General features: G+C 34.2%; 1 pseudogene; it reads right to left on the bottom strand.

Moving 5' to 3' along the window:
- Window positions 1-555: 555 nt before the first annotated feature.
- Window positions 556-2945, bottom strand: LOC112101036 (annotated as a pseudogene).
- Window positions 2946-16005: the final 13060 nt, after the last annotated feature.

The following is a 16005-nucleotide window of genomic DNA, read 5'->3' as shown; positions in this document are numbered from 1 at the left end:
TGGAGGAACAGGATGAGACTTGCTGTTTGTGATATAGATTTTAGTGAGAGTTGAAAGTCATTTATAGGCAAAGAAATGAGAAAATTATATTTTTAAGATCAGTAAGTAACGTTGTTCTTTAGACAACGGGTAATTCCTAGCAGCTACCCTCCGCTTACCATGATATATCAGTGTGAGACTAAGGGTGTGTTCAGGATTGATGGGAATTATGTGCCTTTTAATTCACCACTGTTGTGAGATGGAATTATTAGATGCATGGTGATATTTAGGTGTCTGCCATATACTTTGGTAATAGTACCTTAAATTAAGTTCAGCAGGAGCAAAGCGTCCAAAGCATACTCTTGCTCAATCAGATATGCAGCAAGCAGCACTGCAAAAGGTTGATAAATGCACATGATCACATGACAAACCTACATCATATTCTCGTCGATATGAGCAAAATTGGAATATTCACAACAAACAATGAATCGTACTGAAAATTTTCAACATAATGTTGTAGAAGCTCTGGTAGCGTAAGGACAATTTATTTCTTTTTTACACGTATCATCGCCAAAACTAAGCATAACTATCATTGAAAGAACATTCCTCAATCGATTCAGACACTACCAAATCTGTTGAAGAATCTGATTCAATCTCTCTTCCGGAGATATGTTGAGAAGAAGAGAAGAAAGGTTTCGGAGGCATTTGCAAATCGTCAATACTCCCTTCTAACATTTCCAAAACTTTTGTCATGGAGGGGCGATCAGCTGCCTTCACCTGAATACACCATAAACCAATCATACACAGTTTCCTTGCAATCATGGACTCAATTTCAGTCACATTCCGAAGCTCTAAATCACCTCCCTTATTTAATTGGTCATATACCCAAGACGGGAAATATGCTTTGCTTGAACGAGTAGCATTCATATTGGAATTCCTTCTTCCTCCAGCCATTTCCAACAACACCATCCCAAAACCGTAAACATCTGACTTGCAAGAAACAGTTCCAAAATTCCTTGAAATCAGCTCAGGTGCTATGTATCCTATAGTTCCTCTTGTGGCACTGACGGACACAAAATCATTTTCCTTGGGATGAAACTTTGCAAGGCCGAAATCTGAGATCTTTGGGATGAAATTATGATCTAGCAGGATGTTGTGAGGCTTAATGTCGAAATGAAGAATGCACACATCACATCCGTTGTGTAAATACTCGATCCCACGAGCAGTTCCTAAAGCAACTTCGTGGAGTTTCTCCCAACTAAAAGATTGGCCTCTACTTTCCTTGGGAAAGATATGCCTATCGAGTGATCCATTAGGCATGTACTCGTAGACAAGTGCACGTTTGGATCCCTCAGAGCAGAACCCCAATAACTGGACCACATTAACGTGGTGAATTCTACCTATTGTTGAAACTTCGTTGATGAATTCCTCCGCACTGAACTTGGAGTTCTCCAGCATCTTAACAGCAATCAAGCGACCGGTATGAAGCTGTCCTTTATAAACTGAACCAAAGCCACCTTGGCCTAATTTATGAGTGAAATGGTTTGTCATGGCAATTATCTCAGGGTAAGAGTATCTTTTAGTCCTCCACGATTGCTGATTGTGCAGAAATTTCTCCACATTATCAAAACTCTCCAATGATTTTCTATATTTTTGGATAAGGAACACGAGAAAGACTATTGGAGCAAGAATAAATCTACCAATTATCAGAACATCAACTGGAAACCCTGGTAAAGAGAACGTTTATTGAAAGTAAATAGTAGTAAGCAAAGTAATAAAAGGAGGATCCTGGAGAAGAGATTTTACCTAACAGAATACTTTTCCGATCCCCAATTGCTGCTGGGTAAAATACTTGGTAACCTGTAATTGGAAAGAGGAGAAAAAAAATTAAGCATTATACCTAATCAGAGAGATAATTCAGAAAAAAATAAGAAGTAAAAGATTAGAGAATATGTATAACCATCACATTTATTAACATCGAAAATACAGACTCGAAAAGATATAGAAGGATATGCTTACACATCGCATATCCGTAGCAAATAATTTTTCTCACGACTGATGAATTGCGTTTGCAATATACAGAGACTGCGAAAGTGAAAAAGAAACGGAAATTAAGGATCATATCGGTATGCTCTTAGAGATAGTTCCCAAAATTCTTTATTACGTACAATATTGAAAAATATAAACAAAGCCTTGCATTTGAATGCATAAATAAAGATGGGCATAAGCGTACGGTCAATAATTGGGATGCTTATGCCTCTGTAGAGGCAACGAACATCGTCAGTGCACAGTCCACCAGCTGCATCACGGTTGCCGCCCTCAACTGACCATGACAGATCGAACCCTGACTCCAGCAATTTTCGGAGGTCTTCATAAGAAGGATTGTCCACACTACTATTAAGTACTACAGGAATCTTTGAAATGAAGAAACATGACTCTGGAAGATGTAATATTGCGTTGCTGATGCCATTATCGTCAACATAAACATAGACATTCGACTGATTGTTACCAAAACATGGAACTTTTGTATACGCCTGATCAACAATATTACTCGAGCAATTCACATAATATGCCCATGAATCGCCAAGATATTCAAAATGATATGCAAAAATCTCATAAGATGAGGAAAAAGATATGTACGGGAGGCTGCAGCTTCCATCGGCTAGATTAAAATCGGCAACACTGATTGTACTTTTATCATAGGAAATTCTCTTCATATAGTACTTGTAAGAATCGAGTTCTATGATGGTTTTGTTGCTCTCGCAAGAAAGTTCTAACATTGGATAACCGCATCCAGCTGGATCGTCCCTGAGGCGAAAAGGGTAGCTTATGTTTTTGACGTCTCCACAAGAAGAAGTACACATTTGTACTTCAAGTTTTCTTGCTTCAATTTCACTGGTGCTGAATACAAACATCAACAGACAAAACAGAAAAGTTGAGAAAATTGAAGCTTCTCCACTACTCATTGCGCCTCCAATTGCAGGATACAATTAACGAATTTGAATAAACTAAGCAGAACGGTATAAAAGTGTTAATGCACTACGTTTTCTACAGTTTCACTTGCACGGTGAGAGGCGGGCTTTAAATTTATTGTAGTTTAGTATACAACTATGCGATTGAATTAATTAGCGCTAAATAATTTGTTTAAAAATAATATTAATTATTCATAAAATGAAATCAACACGATGGAAGAAAATTTTTAATTACTGAGTGCTAGACTTCTAGCATTAATACAATGGAAGATAACGGGACAAATTTGGATAAACATGTTCAATTTCGTTTCTTACCGTAAATTTTTTATGCGGATGCCAGGAAGCTTCTGAAGAGGTGTAAGCTTTCAAATTTCAATGGGGAAGTCAATACGGTAAAGTGAAGTCACTTAATTTCCTGGTAATTGTAAATAAGTTATCACCGGTGGGAATGGGATGATCCATCCCCATCCTAGCTTGACCTCGAGTTTCTTAGTAAACGTTCTTCAATATTAAAAGCGATAGAACTTATTGGAAACGGTTTGCACTTTCCATGCAGTCTAATTCCAGTCAATATCTTTGGCTTTCTTAATTTTTCTCACCATCAAACGCAACGACTTTATTTATTTATTTTTAACAGGATCTGGAGAAACGCGGCATTGGAAATTTGGAACGGCACCCGACGACCAACACTTTTAATCGCATAGTCAGGTAATATAATGCATGATAAGTTTTTATTGGTGGAGTTGTGTTGCGGGCCCCACAACACTGCAAATGAAAACACATCAGGCATGCGTGACGGCGCATATATAACATATACTGCATTAGTATTTTTATTAACTTTTTTTCAATTAACTAATACACAGTATATTAGTAAATTCACATTTTAAAAGATGCGGAAACTCACGCATGACAATAATTACATATATACATACATACATATATATATATATATAATAGTTTTCTGGTTAGGGATTTTAAAGTGCGGGAAAATTCAGGAAAGCTTTAAAATTGCACGGCTTTGAAAACTTACAGTTTTAAACCTTTAAAAGCATGAGGTTTTAAAGTTTTACCGCACTTTAAATTTCAGACTATAACATTTCTCTCTTTACACACACAATTTCTCTCTTTACACACACACACACACACACACAGAGGCCATGAGAATATGAGTCTATCCTTGTACATTGGAGACTTTTTGGGCTTTTTAATGATTTAGACTTCGAATGCCCGATATGGCTATATGAGTTGGGTTTCACATTGAGGCCACCAAAGTCCAAAAAGAAGTATAAAGTATTAGATTGTGATTATGGAAACAAGTATATCATATAATGATTTTGGAAAATTAACAGCCAAATACACAGTGTGATCATCAGATATGACAACATATAATAGATTATTAAATAACAAAGGAGATGATATTAATAATAATTTTTTTAATCATATATCACGTTCACTAATCCCAAGTAGATCATAGTACAAATGGTACAGTTTATGACTAAAATTTAGATCAATTTATATGTTATTCATCACACGCAGTATATAGATGGAAAAAGTTAGACCACCACCAAGATACTAGTTAGGTGCAAAGGGAAAAAAAAAATCAATGTGTCCTGATATTTCCACTTAACTTACATAAAACAGATTCGAGCTAAGGATACTTGAATCTTATGCTTGGTGCAACATTTTGATGTGTCTTCGTAAGCTAATTTTTCATGTGATTTTTAAAACTCTCCATTTCCGATTCAAGATTGGTTCTATGAGTAGCCCCCTTTGCTGTCAAGAGTCAAAGTGTCACTATGATATTTTATGAAGGCAAATTGCTTCTGCAGAGATTTCCTCTCTAGCAAATGTTTTTGTGTTAATTTTGTGACATTGTAACGAGGTCTATTGTGTTTCATACGGTACGTAGCTCTGCCATAAATGGCTTTAATGAAATAATCGCTTATTTTAATTGTCGCAGTTGCATTAGTATAATGTATATATTGATGTAAAATTTGGTCATGTTGTGTGCCACCTATTTCTACATCGTCATGTCGAATTCAAATCCATAGAATAAAATATTGATCAAATGATTAACTTGGCAGCCGATGTGGGAAAGTAGTCTCATTGAAAATGTGCTAAAAAAATATATAATAACATATCTACTGCAAAAGGCAAACAAGAAAAGGAGGGAAAGTAATGTAGACTTGATTTATCTCGAGACTAAGAGGGGGAAGCACTTCATAAATTAATGCTTTTAAGCCTGCAACCATTTATCTAGCATCATGCATACAAAGTCCTTACTAGTTGCTATTGTAAACAATTTATCAAGTACTTTAATTTTATGCTGCTGTGGATATGCACGCTTCCATGGCCATTCAATAGTTATTTATTATTGTGGAGACAAAAGCGTATCGATTGCTGATTTTTTTCCCTCATTAATATTTGGTGCATGTGCTTTTTCTGATTGAAGTAGAGGGCGCTAATTTTAAATCTTTGTGCTCTCTGTATTTTGTCATCAACGTGCAGCTTCATTTGGTCCTCAAAACTGTAGTGATCTACTGATATTCTTCTAGGTGCTACTTGTTAATTTTTGTTTGATTATTATTTTATTTGTTCATGCATAGAGACACACACACAGAAACACACACATACATACAAATACATATACACTCATAATATAATTATAAGTTATGTATGTTGTTGGTGTTTTTTATCAAATGCTATTGATGCCAATGTGCAAGTGTATACAACAAGTAATAAAGTTATGAGTATTCAAGATCATCTCCACAGGGATTGAAGTTCTAGAAATGCTACAGCAATCACAATAGTGCAATCTACCTTTATTTCGAATGAACAAATGTGAAGTTGTTTACTACCGAAAATTATAATTGTAAGGAAATAAAATGAAATAATGCAGTGGTGAAATAAAGTAAATAAATTGCATAAAAGAATCAAATGAGAATAAGGTAGTTGAATGATCAAATTCTCTTTATGTGTTGACTGTTTTTCATCAAATTAACACCAATTGCTACAACAATTTCAATAGAACTGGGCAAACTTATTTTGCATCCTCAGCTGTCGCTTGTTGAAATTCTCATACCCTTAAGTATCTTAGCAATGACCAGTTGCTATTCTACCTACGACATGATATTATGAACATTTATTCTCTCTGTTAGCCTAAAGGGCTACACATAATGTAATTTTGATGATAACAAACATGTGTCTTAAGTAAAAATAATAAATATTATATTTCACTTTTTCATTAGTTTTTGAAGGATAATATTTATGCAAGTGAATAAAGTGAAATCAAGATTGAAGACACTCAACGGACAACAACGACATCAAGAATATAGTTTAGAGCTCAACAAACAAATTAGTGTGATAAATTCTTGTAATGCCGGTATGATTTAATTGATACTCAATGCCAAAATCATTACAAAAATTTTCAAATGCATGATTTTCAAACTCTCCACCATGATCACTTCAAATACAAGTAATAGAATAGCCCTTTTCATTTTGAACCTTTTTACTGAAAATTCTAAATGCATCAATGGCATCATCCTTATTAGCTAAGAATAATACCCATGTGTATCTAGAATAATCATCTACAATTACAAATGCATAAAATTTATCACTTAAACTAGCATATCTAAAAGGTCCAAACAAATCTATGTGAAGTAATTGAAAAAGTTTTGAAGTAGAGATATGATTCTTGTTTTTGAAAGATGTTTTGATTTGTTTTCCAAATTGACAAGCTTCACAAATTCTATCCTTTTGAAAACCAATTTTTGGAAGACCTTTAACTAAATTATTTTTTGAAATTTTTGAAATTAAATCCATGCTTGCATGTCCTAGTCTTCTATGCCATAACCAACCATCATCATGCAATGCCGAAAAACATTTATCATGAGTAGATGCACACTCTATATCAATCGTGTAAACATTGCCACATCTATTTCCCATAAACAAAATTTTCTCATCACATGCATTCTCAATAACACATCTTGATTTATCAAAAACAACTTTATAACCTTTGTCACATAGTTGACTAATGCTAATTAAATTGTGTTTCAAATTTTCAACCAAACACACATTTTCAATTAGAGTTGAAGAAATTTTACCAACATTTCCAATTCCGAGAATTTGTCCTTTTGAATTATCTCCAAAAGATACATCTCCACCATTTTCGATTTTGGTGAAACTTGAGAACCATGCATAGTTTCCGGTCATATGCCTAGAACATCCACTATCCAAGTACCATTTATTTTTCTTTTTCTTCAAGCCCTGCAAAGAAAATCTTATGTCTTAGGTACCCAAACCTTTTTGGGTCCTTGATCATTAGCAACGGTTCCTTTTGGAACCCACACACATTTGACACCATAATATGCATTCTTTTTCACAGGACATCTATATTTCATGTGACCATTTTGATTGCAATAATGACAAACAATCTTATGATCACTTGTCGAGGTAGCTTTAACAAAATAATTCTTATAATACTTTTGCTTCAAGTTAGGCTTATACCCAAGTCCTCCTTTATCAAAAACACATTTTTGAGAGTTAAGCATGTTATCCAACATCTTTTGCCCATTTGTAAATTTTAGAACAACATTACTAAGTTCAATATTCTTTTTCTTGAGCATTTCATTTTCCTTTTTCAAATCATTTACATGTGGCTCTAAATGCTCATGTGAAGTACTAGATTTTTCATTTGATAATGCAACTCTATTATGCAAGGTTTTATTCTCTAATTCTAATCCTTTAATCTTCTCATTCAATGACTCATTGCATTTTTGCATGGCATCCTTTTCATTTGTAAATTCTAGCAATTTCTTTTTAAGGCATGCATTCTTTTTACCAATTTTCATCAACTCATCATGCATTTCTTTAAAAGCATCATACAATTCATCATAGGTTGGATCACTTACCTCATTGAGATCATCATCATCTCCTAGTGCCATAAGTGCTAGGTTTGATACTTCTTGCGACTCATCTTCATCACTTGAATCTTCATCGCTATCATCCCAAGTAGCAACCATAGCTTTCTTCTTGAGTTTGTTGAGCTCAATAACATAAATAGAGATGTTAATGCAAAAATTTCATCATCCCAAGTTCATACCGAATTTTTGAAAATTGTTTTTCGCAAAGGGGTTTTGTAAAAATATTGGCAAGTTGTTTTTCCGTAGAGATAAATTCTAATGCAATATCACCTTTTTGAACATGATCTCTCAAGAAATGATGTCTAATCTCTATATGTTTGGTTCTAGAGTGTTGAATGAGATTCTTTGAAAGATTTATGGCGCTAGTATTGTCCACTTGATAGGAATTTGTTCAAGATTAATACCATAGTCTCTAAGTGTTTGTTTCATCCAAAGTGCTTGTGCACAACAACTACCTACGACAGTATATTCCGCCTCAGTAGTTGAGAGTGCCACTAAATTTTGTTTCTTACTAAATTATTAAACAAGTGAATGACCAAGAAAATGACAAGTTCCACTAGTACTTTTCCTATCAACCTTGTAACCGGCAAAATCGGCATCTGAATAACAAGTTAAATCTATATGAGTTCCTCTAGGATACCAAAGGCCAATATCTATGGTTCCACTCAAATAACGAAAAATTCTTTTAACAGCAAGCAAATGAGATTCCTTATGACAAGATTGAAATCTTGCACACAAACATACACTAAACATGATATCGGGTCTACTTGCGGTTAAGTAAAGTAAGGATCCGATCATACCTCAATACTTTTTAATATCAACCTCTTTACCTTTTTCATCTTTATCAAGCTTGATTGTTGTACTCATTGGAGTATTCTTGGTGTTTGATTCATCAATGCCAAATCTCTTGAGCAAGTTTTTGACATACTTAGCTTGGTTGATGAAGATCCCCACATTGTTTTGTTTGATGATTGTTAATGTTTATGAAGTGTTTGAGCAAGTTAGATATATGTGGTGTTTGATTTATTAATTTTTGAATGCTTATGTGCTTCATGAATATATGCTTGTTGGATGGATTATTTGTTTGAATTAATCATCTTTTGGATGTTTAAAATCATGAATCATGCATTAAATTGGCTCTTGAGATGTTTCGGGATCACAAAATGGTCACGGAATTGATCGAAATTAGCCGAAAATCAACTTGAGTGCAAGTGGATAGCAACCAAGTGGCTAGCCGCTTGGAAATTGTCCCAAACCCGAGAGCAAGTGGCTAGCCGCTTGGTCACGGGTTTGGCATTTTTTTTTGCTTCTTCTTCTTCCTTCGTTAGTTTTCTGCACATGTTCTTTCTTTCATTCAAAACCGTGAGCAACCCATCCATTTTCACTTCCAATTTCTTCATTTTTCATCCATTTTCATGCCCAAATCAACTATTCAAACTAATACCCATGCATTTCATCTTCATTAAACACTTATCCATCATGATTTCTTCACTTGTTCTTCATCATTCCATTCTCATTTCATTCACGCATGAATAGTATTCTCTATTTTCTTTCTCAAATCTCTTCATCTTTTACTCATTTTCTTGTTAAAATCAATCATCCAACTCATTATTCATCCATTACTCCTTCAATTTTCACTCTCAAAACAACATTTCATCAACTCTCCACATAAAACCCAAAATCAAAAAATTCTCACTCCACCCATTTCTCTCTCTTTATTTTCAAGCTTCCTTTAGCCCATTTTTAATTCACTCTACATCATAAATTAGCTTCATTCATCTCTAGGATTATTTTTCTTGCCTCAAACAAATCCATTTCACTCAATTTTTGTTAAACCCGAAATTGCATTTTTAAGCTCTTTTTTCTTCCAACAATGGCGGGTGGTGACAAGTCCAAGGGAAAACATGTGGCCAAGAAGTGTAAGGATGATCATGGAGATTATTCAGACTTTATGTTGATTCATTTTCCATGACTCTAACTTCGAAAACATTTTCTCGACAATTTCAAGCCAAGGTCGGTCATTACTCCTTATTTTGTCAATCTCAGTAATATGGAGAATTTAAAAATTTATGATAAATCTCTTAAAGATTTACTTATTGCTATGGGATGGAAGAATGTGTTGGTCATTAATGAACATTACTATGAAAATTTAGTCAAGGTTTTCTATTCGAATATGGATACAGAATTGTCAAATAGAATTGTTACTAATGTTGGGGGAGTTCATATTGAATTTGATGTTGCTTTGCTAAATTCTATCCTTGGAACTCCAAATGAGGGATTGGAACTATATAGTGCTAGAGCCAAAATCAAACAACCTTGGTTTTCACTTGAAAATGCCGTTTGAAAAATTTGTCGACGGCGTGATTTGTCCACTACGTTCTGTAACTCACCTTTGAAATCTCAAGTCTTACATCTTCAAACTCGAATCCTTCATTATGTTCTTCATCATGTGATTACTCCTAGAGCTGGTCATGTGGATGAAGTTAGCCGTTTAGATGTAGCCATTTTGGACTGCATTCTAGAGGAAATGATGCTAAATATTGGGTATATTATCCTTCATCATATGCTTAGTACTCCCAACTTAGCCAAAAGATCCCTTCCATATGCTAGTATTATTACCCGAATTCTAGAGTATTTCCGTGTCCCTACAACCGAGCCAATCTCCTTAAATTCGAGGGAATTAGGCGATGAATCAATTGCTAATTTGGGTTATTATTGGAGGGATGATCAATGGCGTAAAGATCACAGAAACAAAAAGGTTGGGGACATTGCTCCTACAGATCATCGTTTCTTTAACGATTTCCGTCTCCCACACTTGCTTCCTGATCTTAGTGCTCCATATCTCTCACGTCCTCTACCTTCCGAGGGCCTTTCCCACTCTACTTCACCTGCCTCTGAGGATCCATTGCAGCAGCTGTTAACTAAAGTGGATTCACTTTCTGAGCGGCAAGATAAACTTCAATCTATGCTTGAAGCTTTTCAACTTCAGTCCATTTCCGAGCGAGAGCGTCTTTTTGCTCAACAGCAGTAGCTTCTTGATAGCCAGCAGCGACTTTTTGCAGCTCTTGGATTTCCACCACCATCCTCTTCATCACATCCACCATCTCCTTAGCACTCTATTTTTATTTTTTTATTTTATTTTTATTTGTCACTCTGCACTACATTTCTCTATGCATTGTTGTTTTTCATTTGCAGATGACATCTTGTTGTTTAATATTTGGATATGTTGTTTTTAATTTGTGGTTTAAGGATGTTTGTTACTTTATTTTCGGATATGTTATATTTGGATGATGTTTTCGGATTCTTGGAATATTATAACTCTTTAGTTCATTATATGCTTAATTCTTATGTGTTGCTTAATGACTTGGTGGAGTTGTTGGTGTGTTATACTTGTTTAAGCTTATATGGAAGTGTTTTTAACCACATTATGTATTTGAGGATTTGGTCATTTTTAAGAGGAGACTCTGCCGAAAGTTTTTGCTCGCACACCATGGGTAATATCTTCATTGAATTATTTTTGATAATCTTGTTTCAAATTGCATATCTCTGTCTTTTTTTTTTAAGGGGGAAATAAATATGATAAGTTTTTGGATAATATCATTTTGGTTAAATTTTTTTTAATTGGCCATATATTCATGTTTCTCGATTAACCACTCACATATTATTGGTCTTAGCATGAATTTCTCGTAATTTTGATGATGAAGGGGGAGAAATCATGTATTTTGAATATAAAGACATGTAATACATATTTTGCATTTCAAGTATTTATGCATGTTTTTGAAATATTAAGGGGGAGCTTACAAATTATCATAGATCATATATTTAGGGGGAGTTTGTTCTTAAATTTGATTTATAATTTGAAATCATGTATGCCATATATTAAGGGGGAGTATAATGTCAAAATACATGAGATATTTGTCATCATCAAAAAGGGGGAGATTGTTAGCCTAAAAAGCTACACATAATGTAATTTTGATGATAACAAACATGTGTCTTAAGTAAAAATAATAAATATTATATTTCACTTTTTCACTAGTTTTTGAAGGATAATATTTATGCAAGTGAATCAAGTGAAATCAAGATTGAAGACACTCAACGGACAACGGCAACATCAAGAATATAGTTTAGAGCTCAACGAACAAATTAGTGCGATAAATTCTTGTAATGCCGGTATGATTTAATTGATGCATGATTTAGCATTTGAGAAGCTCAAGAGATTAATTTAATTAAATACTTTTCATAAACTAAAATGTTTTATTTTTATAAAGTAAAGTATTTTGTGGATTTGAGTAATTTGGACTTAAATGCTGAGATTTGAAACCTTTGATTTTCATAAGTATTAAATTTCAGAGTTAGACGTTTTTATGAATATTTGAAATGTTTTGGGTCATACTATAATTTATAAATATTTTGGACTAAAGTGAAAGGTTTTGAGAACTTTGAAAAATATGGGTATTATGTTGAAAAGGACCTTTGTGCGAAATAATAAAATCTTTGGAGCCATATTATAATTTCAGAAAGTTTGGGAAAGACAATTATTCTTAGGAAGTTCTGAAATTGGACCTATTTACAAAGTTTTATGACATTTTGGGCTATAGTATAATTATAGAAAGTTTTGGGCTAAAGTATAATTTTAGTGAACAATATTACTATAGCAAAATTCAAAAATAACGGTAATATCACTGTTCCTGAGCAGCTAGCTGGATAAATGAAGCGGGTAACCGCTTGGATGCAGGAATTTACCTATAACGGCTAGTTTTCGGGCTTTAACTATAAAAACTCAACTCAAACTTCATTATAAGAACTAATGCAAGCAAATATAAGATCACACAACATATATTGAGCTTCCAAAACGCAAATCATCATAGATTGAATCATTGTTGAGCTATTATTTGCATATCCACTCTTAGAGAGAGTTTTTGTTGTAATTTTCATTTCTCGTCAAATTGTGAGTGTGTGAGTGTGTAAGTATGAGAAACACTTGGGGTGAAGAGATTGGGGAGATAATCTATTGATTGTAAAGGTATATTGACACCTTGGAAGTCAATTGTATGAACTTGAAGCCTTGGGAGGCTTGGATAGTGAAATCCTCGAGCTTGGTTGGCTTGGAGGCGTGGACGTAGGCAGAGATTGCCGAACCACGTAAAAATCTGCGTGTTTGTTTTTCTCTTCCCTTACTCATTTATTTTTTACGCTTGTTTGAATTTATTGTTTTCTATTTCATTAAGGCGTTAGATTGATTTGTTGTACGAATTGTATTGTATAATTTTTAAAAACCCAATTCACCCCCCTCTTGGGTTGCGTTACTTGCATTTCACTCTCCACCCTACAAGGTGAGCACTTATGTCTAGTTTGTCACAAATCTTAACTTTAAGTATAACCCTTATGGGATTCAAGATAAACTTAATTTAAGAAAGTCAAATTAAGATAAAGTATTACTCTAATAATATCCACTAAGACATGCCCTTTTGCGGCTCTATCTTAACTCGAACTATTAAATGGGTGGTCAACCAAAATAACAGTTATAATAATAGCTACTAGAGTAAAATGTTATAGCAATTATTTAGCAACTCATAAGAACAGTCAAGAACTCATTGATTGTTTGTTACTCAACTACAAGCAAGTTTAGTTCATATTTTGAAAGAGAAAAACAAACAACAACATATTGGTCACGAAATACATTGGGTCAATTAAATAGTGAAGAAAAGAATAAGTGGAGAACGATAAAAAGTGAATCCAAATAACTCTGCTGGATTCTTCAATGATGTAGCATCGGTTCCCTTGAATTCTAATCTTTTTTTTCTTTTTCTTTTTTTTTCAATATTAATTCCTTGCCGCCTTTTTATGTGATGCGCGTCCCTTTTTATAACTGAAAACTACGGTAAACAAAAGCCTAGGGCGTATGTTGTGCAAATTTTAATGTACTCGCAAGCGCACGAATCTGTTGTAGTATAGACTAATGGTGACGAGTATCGATCCCACGAGGAGGTGGATTTTAATTATATATAGAATTAATTTTGTAAATGGGTAGTTGGATTTATGGTGGAAATGATTTGGAATATGCTAATAATTAAATTAAAATGGCGAGAATAAATTCTAAAATTGGAATTGCAATTGAGAGAATAAATTGAAGAGAAAATCTATTAAATTGACGTACTTGGGTATCTGGATCCGTATCAACATGCATCATGGGCTAAATAATCCGTATTAATGCCAATTAAACCATGAGGGGGGAATCCACACCTCATGAACCACACTCTAATCAATATGGTGCTAAGGGCTTATCGTGCCAAATAATAATAACCTTATACTAGAGAGCCGGTGTAACCAAGGCGGTATCTAGACAAGATTAGTATTATTTATCGACGAGAAGTCAAAACATCCACAAAAATTAGAGGGGAAGAGAAAGTAAATTTACCAAATTAAGCCCATGACACATGTTGAGACTTCACCTTCAACCTAAGCTTGAAAGAAAATTAGCCACTCATAATTGAACTAGGGGCAAAATAGAAATTTATTAAAATACGAAGAAAATACAAGATGGAGAGGGAATTACAAAAAATGGATCCCAAAAATGGATTCAGAGATATCAAATTAGGGGGGGGAGACCCCTTTTTTATAGATACATGGAGTAAATCATGGCCATCGGATTAAAAACAGTTTGGACGCTCAGGATTGCGCCACGTCATCAGTCAACAGTCCACGGTTTGACCACGCGGGTGAACAGTAACGCGGTTTGACTCGGATGAACAGTAACGCGGTTTGGTTGAAAATAATCATGTGTGATGCATGTACCGTACGCGAGATTTTTCATCCACTGATATGCTGTCACGTCACCATCAACAGTACATAAGAATTTTAGTCCAACAGGATCGTGACACCTCATCAGTCAATGCCACATCATCGGTCAATGTCACGTCATCGATCTGTCTATGTGAACAGTGCTGTGAACAGTACCGTATACGTGAATAGTACCGTACATGTAAATAGTGTCATTTTTCCTTTTATGCTCCTCTTAAGGTTTTCGACCGTCCTGAGTTCAAAAGTGATGTCCGTTTTGCCGTCTGATCTCTCCTTTATTGTGAAATGACTATAATGCCCCTAAAATACATAAAATACTTAATTAAAATAAAACACATGTAATTAAATCACAAGAAGGTTAAATACATAAAAGTAAGGGTTGTTAGTAAGACTTGAAATGTAAAATGACGGTTTTCTCCTTTATAAATATGCATTTTCTAACACTCAACAGCGTACATAAGTCAAATTAGGAAACTGCAGATCGCAATTTTGCAGCTAACTCGCGCTAAGTTTTCTCCCTCGTTGTTCCAGGATTGCTCAGCAATGGTTGCTCTAGCAACAACTATAACACTGCATTGTTCCCGGTTGTGTTTCACTTCTTTTGTGGCCATATTCTTTCTTCTTCTTGCTAGCCTAATATCTCAGCATCCCTTCATGGATTATAAACTTTTGAAAACCTACAATTATGCACATGTTTTGAGCACAAATTACTTTAAATCAAGTAAAACTTATTAAAACCAAACTAAAGTGGATGTTTATGCAAAACATAACCAAAATATAATAAAAACACATCATTTACTCTCCAAGTGGTCTTAATTTAAGTCTAGAATTACCATAATAACTCTCATTTCATAAAGTTATCATATACACAACTAACCCGGTGTATATATATCCTCCATGCATGCATATCTATATTGTGAAATGAGGCAAATGGCGGCATTCAAAATGAAACACTGTTTGAGGAGTTGAGAGAGATTCAGAATTTGGACTGCTCATGTGACCTGCTTTAGGGTGGATGCTTTGGGCTTTTTATAGGAGCAGAATTAAAAGCCCACTAATGACTTGGGCTATTCATTGAGGCAACCACAGTCTATAAAGAAGTAGAAAGCCATGGTTTGTTTCAATTTTTTTGTTCTTTTTTTTTCCTTCTAGTCTGATTCACTTCCAAAGTAGCAGAAAGCCACCGGACGACCTTCTTTTTTTATTTTATATATATATACATACATACATACATACATACATACATACATACATACATACATACATACATACATACATGTGTATATAATATAAATAGTTTAATATTAAGGTAAAAGATAAATTTATCTAAA

Source organism: Citrus clementina, unplaced genomic scaffold (assembly GCF_000493195.1).
Source record: "Citrus clementina cultivar Clemenules unplaced genomic scaffold, Citrus_clementina_v1.0 scaffold_2, whole genome shotgun sequence".
Classification (NCBI taxonomy): Eukaryota; Viridiplantae; Streptophyta; class Magnoliopsida; order Sapindales; family Rutaceae; genus Citrus; species Citrus x clementina.
This window is presented reverse-complemented; position numbering and strand designations above follow the sequence as displayed.